Source organism: Amphiprion ocellaris, chromosome 13 (genome assembly GCF_022539595.1).
Source record: "Amphiprion ocellaris isolate individual 3 ecotype Okinawa chromosome 13, ASM2253959v1, whole genome shotgun sequence".
In the NCBI taxonomy this organism is placed as follows: Eukaryota; Metazoa; Chordata; class Actinopteri; family Pomacentridae; genus Amphiprion; species Amphiprion ocellaris.
In genome coordinates, this window is record NC_072778.1 from 28,873,832 (window position 1) to 28,889,948 (window position 16,117).

Below are 16,117 nucleotides of genomic sequence, written 5' to 3' on the forward strand. Positions count from 1 at the left end.
GCAGTTAGTTTGGAGTTATTGCACCTAATGGTATGAGTGAAGGCCCATTTTAGTCATTATTTAAATTATTAAGACTGAGAATTGTAAAAAAAAAAAAAAAAAAAAAAAACATTTTAAAGATAGGTATTAAGCTACCCTTGAATGGAGAGACTCTGCCTTTGCTTTGTTAATTGTGACCATTAAAAAAAAATCTGTCCCTTACAGTCCCTTAATTTGTGTAAAAACAATCTGTAATTTAAAAATATTTTGCATGTTCTCGGCCCTAATGGAACAAGTATTTTAACTGATCACGTGGTCATTTTACCTAAAGTTGTATTTCTTGTTAGCAGACCTTTAGATCCACCAACAAATGGTCTACAAGTCACTTTCCTTTTGTCTCTTTTTTGGTCTCCACCAGCTTCTGAGGCGAATATCTGTAAGCTCTGTTTGTCAGCTGTTTGGTGTCTGCACTTTTTTGCTACAGTCAATTGAACCAGTAAAGTTGTAAAACCAAAGCAATGAACTAAAATGCTGAGTGGATTTGAACGTGTAGAGCAACATGATAAACATGGTGTGAGGGTTTGTTCAGATTGATGCCTTACACTTCAAAGCTAACAACTTGATCCATTATTAACATATTAAAAATATTAATTAGTGCACCCTCAACATGGTGATTGAATGAGTTTTTAGGCCCACAAGCTGAACATTTTAAGCCAGTGTTACCCTTTTCAGACATGAGAAGCATAATACTGATTGAACATAAATCACATTAACAGAACCGTGACAGAGCGAGCCAAAGGTATGGCCTGATATTTACTGTATGCATGGGATTAGACAGTACTTCAAGGGATGTAGAATGCATGAGGTAAGAGTTTTCTTCCTACAACATGACAGATAAATGTCATTATGTTCCAGGAGAATTTCTTTCTCATGTTATTGTGTTCTTCAAAGCAACAGATGGAATCAGATCGCAGCCTAAACTTTCCTGTTCCTAACTGTACGCAACAACATCCTTACATCAGTACCCTGTAATCTTGCTTTTTCGCTAATGTCACTCCATGTAATTCGACTTGTGCTGTGTTGAAAGTGAATGTTAGTAAGTCTGGCACAGTATTATTGCCATTTGTTTGGACTTTTATGGAAAAGCCACATTCAGAGATGAACCGGACACGTCAGGTTAATGGAAAGGAGTGCATGTTTGAACCCAGCCAAAGAAATCTGATGCACCAAAGCATTCTAGCAGCCCACTTTGTCGTATATTTGACTTTTACTTTTTAATGCAGTCCATTTCAGCCTATTATGGCCCATTTTATGTTTCAGAGACAGATATGTTCCTTAACAGCCCGCTATGCCGGATATATTTGTATCTCATCTCTTGATAATGTTTTTTCAGCATGCATTCGGATTTCCTCTCCATTTACCTCAAAAATACCACAAAATGCATCTCCAGTGTGTGTTTATGTGTGTGTGTGAGTGTCAGTGGAGAGAAAACACTGCCTATGTAAATGACTTCGGCGCTGGTCTCGGACAGCGTGCCAAGGATCCCATTCATTTTGGTCAGCGTTATGAATCCTTGATAAGGCTAATGAACGCCATAGCTCACTTATGCTAATCAGTCTCTTGAATTAGCCTGCCACTGGAGTGGCCTATTAGTGGAGATCACAGCATAATGGATGATATTAGGGCTGCTTTGCCCTGAAGACTGTGTGAGAATGTGTGTATGAATGTGTCTTCTTAAAGTGTTGGCATCTTTGTGCATCTATATGTGTTTATTTGAAGAAAGAGTGGCGTCAGTGTTGGTTGTGCAGACTGAGCATAGATAAATATTATGTAATTTTGTGTGTAATTCAGAGATTTTTTGTTTCAAGATTGGTCGTGATTCAGTTTTCTCACCACTGGATGGCAGTAGTGTATTTGACGTGACTCAAAAGTCTCTCCATAGAATAGAGCTCAGACTGTGAGATAACATATTCACACACATGGGCCAGACAGGGCTCATTTCAGTAGCAACAGTGAGTATGATTAAAAAGATGACAACATATTTAAATATATTCAGATGGCGGCTCTGAGCAGAATTCACTTATTTGTCTCTTCGCCTCTTATCTCCCCCCCCCGTAATTTACCTCCTCGCCCCCCTCCTCCCTCAGCTGCTCTTCAAGTTCAAGCCAGGAAGCATAGAACTAAATTTTGAATCAATTGTTTGATCATTCCATACAACATCCCTGCTATGCCCAATTTAGCTGACGCACACAAACACATGCACACAAACACACTGACACACGCTTGTGCGGCCTATCCCTTATGTTACCTCTGGGATGTCGCTGACAAATGACAGCGCTACTCATCTGCCAACCCTGAGTCTCCTGCTCGGCAGGATATGTGCGTATATGTGTGTTGCTGGAGGAGAAAAAAAAATCATTGAGGGACATGGGGAGATGCAGGGAAGCATTGGCAAGATCCTTGCTTTCTGATTGGTTGAAGGGAACATCCTGCAGAGTTATGGATTTTTGACAGAAAAGATAGTTTGCTTTGACCATGTTGCTCAGCAGACTATGAAAAATAGGTTATTTTTATTTTCTGAGTACAAACCAAATATTTTTGCTAGTAAAATCTGTTGTTTGGCCATTTATGGATTTTCCCAATGGAGTACAGGAACAGAGCAGCACAACAGCACCTGAGAGGAGAAGAGGGGGAGGTAAAACTAAGAGCAAGGGAGGTTAAAGCTGCCAGTGGCTGTACTTAGTAGGTGAATATGTCAGTCTTATCAGGGTAAACTCCCAGTACCTTCTTAGAATATGTAAATATGTATGAGCACCATATAAGTTTGGTCAAAAAATGACTTTCAGACATTTTTTTGAAATCTGTGACAGAAAACATTCAAGTTGGAATTAAATCAAAGCTCAAATAATCTGGTTTGGGCCTCAGTGTCAGGACAGATGTTCCATTAAACCTGTTTCTCAGCACTGATCTTGGATGTGTGTTAGTCAAGGTCATTGTGGCAGAAGGGGAAGAAAGATCCTTCTCACCAGACACATCTTCTAATTCTTGGTTGATCCCACAGTTTTCTCATGCTGCATGGGATATGTAAACCCTCCTCTGTTGCCTGGATCAGTCACCGGCTTTCCTGTCAGTCCTCTGAAATGCCTGCACAGGGATGTGTCATGAGGCTTCCTTATCATGACCCTTTTGACGCAGAGGGGTTCTACACCCAGTTCCTACTGGATGTCTGAGAGCTTAGAATGTATGATTCCAACAACCTTTCAAACTGATTTTGTCCTCTTGCATCCAAGATCTCAGTCTTCCAGTCACTATCCAAGATCGATGACCATAGGATAGAGTTGGAACAGATTAATTGGTAAATTGCAAGCTTCCTCTCAGGCTTTATTCCTCTAATTCCTCACATCCAAAGGTCAACTCACTGGTGAACAAGAGCTCAAGAGAGATCAGGACTTGCAGGTGGTTGGCTCTGAGATTTCAGCAGTGGGACTTTATTGTTTCAGAAAGATAAGATGTGTTTGTAGATAGAACACCTTGAGGTGGGAGATACTCTGCATCCAGTGGGACGGACTGATCTTCTGATCCATCATGACAATAAGACCAGCTGCCTGATATTGTGTAGGTTAGTCTGTTATTGCAAGATCAACACAGATCCTCATGGACACGGGACCTCGGGAAATGTTATTTGTAGTTGTTTTTTTGTAGTCATTCACAACAGTCACAGACCACTTAAAATGCAAAAATCTTTCAGCACATCCTCCTTGAAATCAGTTGTGAAGATTCTAAAACCTTGAAAATGCCACATCATCATGTAGGTTAGCTTGCACATCTTGTGTACACCGAGCTGTTTCTTCTGGCTGTTTTTATTGTACCTTGTGTACGACTTGTGTAACATTCACCTTTTTTTTTCTCTATTTCAATCCCACAACCTGACAGGTTTTAGTAATGTGCAAAGAAGCTATTGTCAGTGTCCCACATCTCTAGCATCAGTTTATTAAAAAGACTCTTCCAGTGCTTGACCTTAGTGTCGTAGTTCTACTCACTGAGCTGAAACATGGCTGAACGTTATATATGTGGTTTGAGCTGCTCAAGGCTCTGATTCACTGTATAGAATGATCAGTGAGCAAATCACTAAAACACACCGCTTCCTCCTACTGAGAAGATCTGAGACAGTCTCGAACCGTTTTTTTCTTCATACTGCATAATACGTTCAGTCCTTTTCAATGAAACAATGACTTCAATCACTAGGTGCAGACCTACACAGTTGCTCACAACTGAACTGAGAAATCATTTCAGGAAGCGATTCAGTTCAGTTGATCCATCAAAAAAGAGAAAGAGACATCTACTTAAACAACATAACAGCAGCAGAATTTCAATCAGCCAAAGAGGATGGAATGAATCAAATAAAAAAATCCAACCAATTTGTTTTTAGTCATACTTTAATACAGATGCATGGTTCAGTTTGGTTGAAATAGGCTTTGATGGGGTGTGTGCTGATGATGTTAACCCAGTGAAACCAGTGGCACCGGTATCATTTCAGCCTGCTGTATGAGAGCTTTACGGATTAAGTGTTAGGTATGTACCTATGACAGTGACAGAGAAACAAGGTAGCTGAAAATGCAACTGTGTGGAAACACCGTACAACATGTGCAGAAAACTTTCACTATAATGAACCAGTCAAGAAAACGTAACACAAGTGTGTCCCTTGATAGTGCAAGAAGGAAAGAGAAAGTGTTTGAAACAGAGAGTCTGGTTTATGCTGCACTTCATGTTGATTGCCTTAGTCTATAATGTGACTATTTTATATAAAAATTACAATGCTGTATTTTTGTTTGAGCTAATTAGCAAGCTAGTTTACCCTACCATACACAGAGGTTATTCCAAGAAAAGACAATAAAGTTAAATGAATTAAATTAAATCAGAAACAGTGCTGACAAATGGAATAAAATGCACACAAGTTTTAAAAGAACAATTAAAACTAAGAGGCAGCAGAAGAAAGACAGAAGATCAGGAAAAAATGTGTTGAAGATACGATACAATAAAACAGAGAAACTGAAATAGAATTAAGTGAATAAAAGTGCAGACAAGTTTAATTAAAGCATAGGCAGTTTAAACCACCTAGCTCAATTAAAAGAAAAAAAAAATTTCTTTTAGATGAGATTGCGATTATGAAGAAGTGTTTATGTTGCATATATTATTAGCCAGAATTTTGTTAGGACAAACAGAGGTTAACTTTTTTGCAAGCTAAATGAAAAGCATGTTGAAACTAACAATATTCAACTTACCGAACTGAACCGAAAACCCTGGATGACCCAAAAGCCGCGATATGAGTCGAACTGTGAATTTAGTGATCCGTTCCACTCCACCTGTTACCCACAACACCTTTTCCTGCAACATCTGCCGAGGCGGTTAGGTGGCAAAGCATAATTCTACTCTCAGTTTCCAGGCTTCACTTCTTTCCCGCTGCCTCCTGTTCCGTCTCACAGCAGGACTAGGTGATTTTCAGTGGCTGCTAAGAGCTAAAATAAATAAAGAAATAAATTAAAACGGTCACGTATGATCCCTTTCAAAAGCTACATGAGGAATATCACAGTCTTGTTTTGCCTGTGTGGAGCCCAGAAGAAGAAGAAAAGGAGTTTTTATGCATGTCAGCATTAAAATTTGACAACCTCTTTCATCATATTGCTCCTTTGATTAGCCACAACGAGAAAAAAAATAGTTGATGCTTTTTAGCAGCTGGCTGTCAAGTCAGCAGGACACTTTAATGAATGCTGGGAAACAGCTGCTTTTATTGAGGAGAATTTAAATGGATTTACCTGGAAATGCATTTAGCAGAGGAGTTTTGAGATAAAATAAAGTTCTGGGGTCAAATCCCAAAAGGGTTGGCTGGACTGTAGCTGGATAGTAATGATGATGGAGGATGGGAGGCAGTGAAGTAGTGCATCAAAAAACCTGAATCTTAATCCTCATCCTCGTAAAAAACGACACCAGCTGATGTCAAATGAAGGTGTAAAAAAAGAAGCACTCAAAGCCGAAGCAGCCGAGATCAGGTAGAAACAGATGCTTTAATTAGCAGACTGAGAAATGCCTTTAGCTCTGTGTGTCTGTTTGATGGCTTTAATTAGCTGAAGTGTAAGATGAAACACAGAGGAAAATCAACAAAGTGGCATCTCCATAAAGGTTAACAACCGCCCACCTCCTTTACGCCGCTCCTCTCCTCCTTTCTCTTTCTTCCCTCTCTGATCCTTTCTTCCTCAGTAAAGGAGGCAAAGAGAAAACGCGAGCGGGACACGGAATGAGAATGAAGCAGCAAAAAGACGAACCAGAAGACAGAGTGACTGTCTTTTATCAAAACGGTAGCATCAGCGTTATTAGCTCCACACACACTCACTACAGTCTGTTGTTCGAAGGCATACAAATTGAATTCTGCCCTGCAGAAACAAGGGAGAGATTTAGTTTCAAGCCTGTGTCTCACTGTACAGATTACAGGTAGAAGCACAGAGATTACTGTGGAGCTAAAATTGAGTGTCTAGGTTCTGATGTCTCGCCTGCGGCCTGAATCACCAAAGAGTTTTTTTCCTTTTTCTCTTTTTCTACTTCGCTGCGACAGTTGTTTTAATGTTATTTAGGTGAGGGGAGAAAGCCAGACTGATGGGACAGCTATGAGACAGGATGATGTGTGACATGGGTTAGTCTGCTGAGCTGGAGCCCAGAGACAAGACGAGACGGAGAGGTGACAGATATTCAGAATTTTTTCGTGTCATTGTGGTTTCTCAGACCTGTGAGTCATGATATGTCACCATTATCCTTCCTGATTGGTGGCTGCATCCTCTTTTACATTCAGTTGTCAGGATAACTTTTATGCCACTGAACAAGCTCAGCGCAAGAAGATGATTCACTTTGACAGAAAATGTGGGATTGTCATGATAACTGTGTATGTCTGCGTCTAGTTTTTACGTAGAAGACCAGACAGTCCACGTCCCAACTAGATTTTCTTTGTTCTAAAAACATTTTGAGAAAGTTCTGAAAGGTTCCAGTACTGTTTCCAATGGGAAGTTTTCTTTTAGTTTCCAGAATGTCACCTGAAGGCAATCTATAAATGGTCCTAAAATGTTTTTCTGAATTTTTGCTTCAAGAACGTTCTTCCTTTGTTTTCATGAAACATTGTGGAAACGTTTTATAGTAGATCATGGTTAACAGAAACATCCGTAGAACTGCAAGGAGACGTCAGCCATCCAGAGGATCTTCATCCGCCAAGTCACAGATGCTGAGACGAAGCCCAAGTCAACCTAAGTGCAACGTGAAATTGTTCCTTCTGCATATGAAGCCTTCATCGCTTTGGGTTTATCTGCTGGCATCCAGTGTACCATAACTATACTGCTTCCTGTCATTCCTTTCCATTCCAACACACCAGTTTTTCTTTGTAAGTGATGTCTCTTTTCTGGTTCATGTTAAATATTTTACTGTTTCAAGTACTGTCTTCTTGTTCTTTCTTGACTAAAACTGATTTATATGCAACTTTCTGACACTATAGCCCTATTCACACGGGATTAGTATTACTTCTGGACCAATGGTGAGTTGTAATAATTGCGGAGGATGTCTGTGATTTGTAAAGTAAAAATTCCACCGCAAATTGCCTACCATATTTCGCCAAACACCAGCGTCCTGTGATAATACTAGTCCCGGGCGAATCTGCATCTCAGTGATTGGGGGGTATTTTAGTAGTTGTTTTTATTGCATGCCTTTTTCTACCTCTTTCCTGGTTGAATTCTAGAGGTGCGGTGGAAATTACTGACAGCATTTTAGATGCAAATTCAGGAGTAGGTCAATACACAACAGGCCTATGGACCATTCACAGAAGCGGCAAAATCAGATCAACGAGAAGAGGGAAATTTGGGAGGATATTGAGATGGATGACATGTGTAGCAGCAGGTGCTAAACATATCTTTCAACAGGCTTAATACAAACGCCCTGACGGCCGGTTATCCCAGCAACGCTGCCCACTGTTGTTCCCGTTGCTGCTTTGACATATTTACTGTTCCTATGACGACTACATACCATGTTACGACATGTACAGATTTGACATCATATCCAGGTTGTAATGTCAGTAAAATTGAGTAAAATACAGACGTCGCTTATCCCGTAAGAATGCACTGCAAGAAACTCAGACGGGGCAGGGGGAATTCACAAATTACCACAGTTCCTCAGGTAATACTAATCTGTGTGAATAGTAGATTAGAGTGCAATGCTCCTCAGAATATTGCAGGCAAAATGTTCCACCTTTGTTTATATCCCAAATTACAGGAAAACACATTCTGTCTTCTTAACCCTGGACAACATCTGGAAAACATTTTTTTGAACCTTGGTCTGAGAACGTTCTTTTGTTATCATACAACATAATCTGCCAACATCCTCCAAACATCCTATGAATGCAAAAAAATATCGTCAAAGTTATCTTTTAGCTTTACTGGAACATTATTTGAAATGATCCCTTAACATGTTCATTAAAAGTTACATTGAAATGTTTTTTTAGGACAATAGAACTCAAAGGCAATGTTGTGGGAACGTTCCCTAGAGTGGCGTCTTTTAAATGCTGGAAGACTTGTTATAAGCAAAATAAGCAGTCAGTGCCATGGCTGAGGATTTTTTTAAACCTTTGAACTGCAGATGATAATCTAAAAAAAAACACAGATTCAGACTTCTAGGGTTTCATAAGAAACAAACTGAAGGAACCAACTTGCCAGATGGGACTTTTTGTGTTAAAATTTTTCAGAATCAGTTTCCTGTTCTAACGTGTTCGGTTAGCATAGGTGAGCTGGTGTGCTTGAGCGAGGCAGTGACTCCATATAGATGAAGCCTTGGTGTAGTTACATCTAAGGCATTTTAAGGCATGAAGGGATAATATTAATGGAAAAAAAAATATTTATATTTGTAACTCTGATACACAGATAAGAGTTTTTAGGGGTTAACTCAATGACCAGAGAGGCTTTAAAAGATGATCTGTCACTTTAATAAACCACAGTCTCAGTACTGTGTTGCTCTCCAAAACCTGACTGAAATTATTCATAAATGTTGTGTTTTAATACTTCAAAAGTTGCATTAAGACAATCTTCTCAAGGAATTTTTAGATACAAGGTAATTTTTGAAATGACTCTGTAATTGCTGCATTCTGATGGGATGAGTTTGTTTTTTTTGATGAGTGTGTGCACACAGGCAGCCTTTGAATTCTCTGGAACGCAGCCAGAACATAAAGAATTTTTAATTACTGAGAGAAACCCCTGGGCAGTCACATTCATCACTATTCAGAGACATTTTGGAGGCGTATCTGCAGAGCTCAAGGAACAAATTTCTTAAGCTGAGTGAAAGGGACTGGTAGAAAACTTGGCATAGCTTAGGAAGGGGGCATCAATGAAAAAAAATAAGGAGCCGCAACTTTTGATTGTATCCTACTGATATTATCACTAAAGAAAGATTAAAAATGAAGATTACTTTTACTGATTAAACTGTGCTGGATTTAGAAGATTGTCTAAGAAAAATGCTCTGGGAGAGAAAAAGTTTCTCCTGCATGTCTAACCTTTGCAATAAAAAAAAATCAACAACTCTTTCATTTGTTGTAATCTACCTCAAGCCTCGTCTTCCTCAACTTTCACTTCAAAAATCTACATTTTCTTTGATGAGTGCAAATGTCAATTTTCACAGATAGATCAGGTTTATTGTCCAACTTTGGACCCAAAATCAACCTGTTCTTTTCTTCTTCCCAGGGCATCAAATACCGCCTCTGACATCTGAGAGATTTGCTCAAGGTGTCCTTTGGTGTTGATGCCAATATTCAATGCAGATAGATGGACAGGAGTTCTCATAAAGAGCTTGAAGGGGTGGTGGTGCCAGAAATCACAGGACTTTCACCCAGCAGGCTAAAGTTTGTGTCCGGTATTATTTTATGGCTTCAGTCTCATTCTCACTTGCTCTTTACTTTTCTTTTCATTCACAGTTTGGTTAAGTTTAAGAAAAGATCGTGGTCCAAGATAAAATACAGCCTTTCACAACATGCTACAACGCAAACTTCTTACCTGAAAAAGAACACCAGCTACTACACACTAATGATTTACTCCTGGTGTCCATTTCTAACATTCAAGGAATTCTGTGGTAAATTGAACTGAAAAATGAAAATGAAAGGGAATATTTTAAATGTGATGCCAGGATGCCCTGACAAAGCGGCTGTAGGTGGCAGGCTGGGATTGGGCTCAGTGCTTGGTGCTACAAGCAGACTGGTTTCAGATGTCTTGGTGTTGATACAAATCATTTTTTGTCGATATTTTTCTTTACAAAGAGAACTGAAGACAGGAGCTGAATGCAGTAATTCATCCAGGATGTCAGTCCTTTTCTCTACCAGGTGGTAGGGAATGTTCCCACAACAATGGGTAACATTACCTATGCGTTGTATTAATTCTGTGAAGAAGATGTTTTGATCAATCAATCTATCTAAATTAATATTCAAGCGAAGTTTTTAAGGATGTTGTTGATGCAACACATTATAGGATCTATAAAACATTCCCTCAATGTTCCACAGTGTTACATGAAAACAAAGCAAGAACAATCTCAGTGCAACATTCAGTTTTGAGAATGTTTTAGCATAACAGTTTGACAGTGTTATCACCAAACACTTTTAGAACGTCATTCGTGTTGCTACCTTTAAGAACAACATTCTGGGAAATAAAATAAAACTTTGTGGAACTTTGCAGAATTTTTCTGGAACAAAAAATTCTAGCTGGGTTGTTTAGTTCTTAAGACATGCAACAGAATATGAAATAAGTGTTCAAAGCCGATTGAAATCATTGATCAGATTGACATTGTCTGAGGAACTGGGTTTATTGTTGCTGTCAAATAAAATACACAAGGTAATGAAATGTATGGGACCAATACTCCATAAACCACAGACAAACTAGGTCCAAATCATGGCTGCAGTATTTTAATGGCAGTGCACGTCAGTGGATGGATGTGGCTGAGGATCTGATATAGGTTACTGAGGAGAACAGAGGGTCCAATGACCCGAGGCCATGCTCAGACCAAATCCCCAGGCCACAGCCTCAAAGTCTCTTTTATCGATGCTGGAGGGCTCCGTGTGTGTGTGTGTGTGTGTGTGTGTGTGTGTGTGTGTGTGTGTGTGTGTGTGTGCGCGTGTGTGCGTGTGTGCGTGCGTGCATGCGTGCGTGCGTGCGTGCGTGCGTGCGTGTGTGTTGTCTGCTCTAATATATATCCCTATTTATATTCCTCTATTCTATTATCCTGTATTATCGACATTTTCCTACAGACTGAAGCTCACGTTTGAAGCAAATTTTGCACACGTTGTTAGTTCACTTTGTATTAAATTTCAGGGCAGTTGTCCAGCTCTATATTTGTTTCTTTATCGTCATGTTTTGATCTATGACAGTCTGAGGCAATTTGTGGCAAATAGAGATATGGTTTGTCTGTGTGTGTGTGTGTGTGTGCGTGCGTACATGTGTGTGTGTGTGTGTGTGTGTGTGTGTGTGTGTGTGTGTGTGTGTGTGTGTGTGTGTGTGTGTGTGTGTGTGTGTGTGTGTGTGTTTGGCCTGTGAGGCTAAGTGTGTGGATTTTACTGCTGCTTTATAGTCCATTACAAGCTCTTTACTGCAGCCTCATGGCCCCATTCTGTTCTTTTTATTCTGTATCTCTTTATGGCGTTAAGTAGCTAAATAATGATAGCAGAAGGGGCATCAGTGCTGCACACTCAAAGACGCAGGCAGTGTTTGACAGGAGAGACAGCCAACGGCACTCAAACTGCTTTTCCATCCAGCTGTCACACTGTCCAAATCCAAAGTATTGAAAAGTCTGAATTAGGTTTGTTTCCATCCATTTGCTAGATGCAGATAAATAAACAAACACAGGACAGAAAACAGAAAAGCCTTTCAAACATTGATTATTGGTCAAGTTGTTTTCATACCTTAGTGACAGCTAGTCTTGGTCATATTTCAAGCTGTCTAACGATGAAGAACTTTTATATTGCACCTTTGTAATGGCCATGCATCCGTAAGTGAGGCTTAACACAGACAACCAACACAGGTCCTTGAGATGTGTCTGAAACTTGACTGAAGTTGATCTGCTGCTAAATTAATTTGGAAAGTCACATACCTGCGTATAAAAAGCCTGACGATGCACAGTGCATGTCAGGACAGATAAAACAAAACATTGTCTCCAGACCTCCAGAATAAAGCTGCGAAGAGGCACAGACCAGGGAGAGGATGAAACCATTTCAAAAGCTTTGAGCAATCCTACAAGCACAGTGAAAAATGGAAGAAGTTTGAAACCATCTGGGCTTTTCCTCAAGTTGACTCTCCAGCCAAACCAAGTAACCAAGAAAGAGAGTCCTTTGTCAAGGATGGGACCACAATCCCAGTGGCCACTCTGACAGAGCTTCACAAGCCTTCTGCAGCATAAATGTCAATCCCTTTGGTTGCCCACCTGTTTAATCCGATGGAAAAATGTGTAACATTCTTAGAAAATTGGTGCAACACCTATTAATAGCAGCAAAATCTATTAAATATTAATTGTTTGTTTAAAAAAACAAAAAACCAACAACATTCAGTTACCTTACTGTATGGTGCAAAAAAAAAAAAAAAATACATATTAAGGCGGAAATGTCTGACATGTATGATGCAAAGTCAAGGCAAGTTTATTTGTATGAAAATAGACATTGAGAACATTAAAGTGCATTCAAAGACAAGAAAATAGATTGAGCATCTAGGAGAACGCTGCAGTAAACAGTATGATTTTCAAGCCTGATTTCAAAGAGCCGACAGTCTGAGCAGACCTCAGGTGTTCAGGAAGTTTGTTCCACAGGTGAGGAGCATCATAGCTCAATGCTGTTTCACTATGTTTGGTTCTGATCCTGGGAACACACAGTAACCTGTCTCTGATGACCTGAGGGCTCTAGATGCTTCATATGGAGCTAATAAGTCCAGGCTGTATTTTGGTCCAAGACCATTCAGTGCTTTGTAGACCAGGAGTCAGATTTTGAACTCTATCCTTTGACTAACAGGAAGCCAGTGTAGTGATCTGAGGACCAGTGTAATATGGTTCAGTTTCCTGGTGTTAGTTAGGACTCTGGCAGCAGCTGCTTGATGGATTTCTTGTTTAAGGTATGTTTTAAACTGAAACTACAATAGAGGAATATCTTCAGAGAGAGAATCTGCAACAGATTGTCCCAAATCCAATGACTCAAATGGATTGGCTGGTCTCTGACCTGACTCAACTTTTATCACACATTAAATGTTTGTTTTTTTAATGTGATTTTTGCATAAAATCATATGGCTCACACTGCTGCAAGCAACTGACATGGGGAAAACGGTGTATAATCTATGATCACTCTGTATAAGTTGACAAACGGAAGAAGATGAAGGCCCTCCTGAAAGGACGACCATCATGGCAGAACTAAAGCAGCTAGACCATACTCAACAGTGCATTTGGAGTTTGTCAATCAGTGTTTACATGACTTTGAGACAACGAGGAAAAAAGATTTTTAAGTCTGATGAGAAAAAAACTGAGACATTTGGACAGAACTTTAGGCACCATGCCTTACTGCACTGTATCACACAGAGTAATTTAGCTTCACTGTGAATCTTTTGTTAGTCTGATGCACAGAGCTAAACAAGAGTGATGCATTGGTGAAGGTGTGATGATTATAAAATGTTTTATGTCAGTCGATATTAGTGTTAAGTGATCATATATAGCCTGTTCAAATAAAAAAGTCACCGCTTGGATTTAACTAAGCAAACAGATAAGAACCTTCCATTGGATAATTACTGCAGTGATGAATATGTTTCAGCTGCAACAACTTATTTAACCCTAGCTGATACAGTGAGGAGCTTCTCATTTCTTAAACAACCATGTACAGTCGGAAGACATATCCTGTGATCATGGAAAGGATGTTAATCTGTCTCAGAAGGGTCAAATTATTGGCCTGCATCAATCAAAGAAAACAACTAAGGAGACTTCTGAAACTGAACTCTTAGATGATTGTAGGAAATCAACAGTAGAACTCACAGCTATGTTAAATAATGAAAGTTAAAGCATTTCCAAACACACACAAGGCGAAGGGAACTCAAGGGATTGGGACTAAGCAACTGAGTAGCAGTGAGGTTAATCAGGAAAAAAAAAGGCTTCAATTTGCTAGGTAGCATAAAGACTGAACTCTGGAGCAATGGAAGAAAGTCATGTGGTCTGATGTGGTCTTACCCAGTTCTACAGTTACCATCAGTGAAGGCATGAAATTATGTCATTAAATCATGTGCACTTAACCACTTAAAGCATGATACACAGCTGGAAGATGGTCTTCTGTACGACCCATAACCTTATGGTTATTAATTGAAAGCTCTATCTCGGGGCCAATCTGCAGGCTTCAGCTTTTATTGGACAAATGTAGTAGCGGCTGTAGATGGGATGGAAAGAGGGCAGACAGCCAAGCAGTTGACAGGACGGACTTAATGTGTTCAAGGTTATATTTCACATAAAAACTATTCCATCATTTATTTGATTGGTTTCAGGGAACGGTAATTTTTCTGCAGTTGAAAGACTTGTTGCAACAAGTCATCGCTTACAGGAACATGCAGTGAATCCACAAAGACTGTTTCCTGTTGTTTTTAAATGGAGCAGCTCCAGGTTTTGTCTGTGTGTGTCATTATGAAGCATCTGTTCAACAAACAAGAAACAAAAGGGAAGAGCAGCTATACTCTGCCTGGGCTGGGTGTAATCCATCAACACGCATCATGAACTGTGTGTGTGTGTGTGTGTGTGTTTGTGTGTGTGTGTGTGTGTGTGTGTGTGTGTGTGTGTGTGTGTGTGTGTGTGTGTGTGTGTGTGTGTATGTCCTGGTGGTGGTGTGTGTCACAGAAGTGATTAGGGAGTGTTTTCAGCTCTCAGACATGTCACGAAGGAGGGAAGTCAGTCCACGCTCCTGAACGCCCACACACATTCAGTGCAGCCCAGCACAGTTTGACCCTAGTCTGTTGTCATCAGGATAGGTTGCTAATTAAGAAGAGATTCTCTCACACTGACACGCACACACCCTGACAGCTTGTCGCTTGTCTACCCACCCGGGAGTCTTGTGAGGGGCCTGGGTGTGTATGTGTGTGTGTCAGAGCACCGTTGTGTGACAATTTCTTCTGTCAAAGAGCTGTGCCCTGCTGTGAAGGGCCAGAAAGGTGATTTGTCTCCCTCAGCTGTGCTCAGTGTGAGACGACGTTAGTGTGTCTGTATGCTGCAACACATGTGCACATATGTGTTGCCGAGAAAATTCGCTTCAATGATTACAACAGAACAAATTTTGCTCTGGACTACAAAAATTCCTGAGATACTTGAACACCTTCTCGCAAGGCAGCAGCTCTCCCTTAACCTAGAAAAGGAAACTCACCCATTTCTGACAAAAAGAACTGTGACCTCGGACTTGGAATTTGTTGACTCATAATGGCAACAGAACCATGTTGTCTGCAAAAAGCAGAGCTCTGATCCTGAGGTCTCTAAATTGCATACCCTCCTAATCTTGGTTGCATCTTGAGATCCTGTCCGTGAATGTCACATACGGGAATCTTGGTCATGAGGGACAGGAAAAAAGAGCGTGAGATAGACAAGCCACTTGGGACAGCATCAGCAGTAATGTGGATGTTACACTGGACCATCAATCTACATTGCAACCCTCACCTGTGATCATGGGCTCTGGGTAGTGACCGAAAGAATAAGATCACGGGTAAAAGTGGTTGATATTAGTCTCCTGAGCTCAGCTTTAGAGATAGGGTGAGGAGTTTGGACATCAGAAGTGCACTTTAAAAGGAACCATTTGAGATGGTTTGGACATTGAGCTAGGATGCCTCCTAGATAACTTCCTTTGGAGGTTTTCTGGGCATGTATAGCTGTGAGGAGACCGCAGAGGCGACCCAGAACTTACTGGTGGGATTATATATCTCATCTGACCTGGGAACGCCTGGGGATCCCCCAGGAGAAACTGGAAAGCAGATGTCTTTATTGAATCTTCTTGAAACAATGGTCATTCAGCCTAAATATGTTTGCGGGGATGCTTCTGGTCCAGCATATAGTAGATACTGAAAGTTTGCGATTAGCTGATGGACAC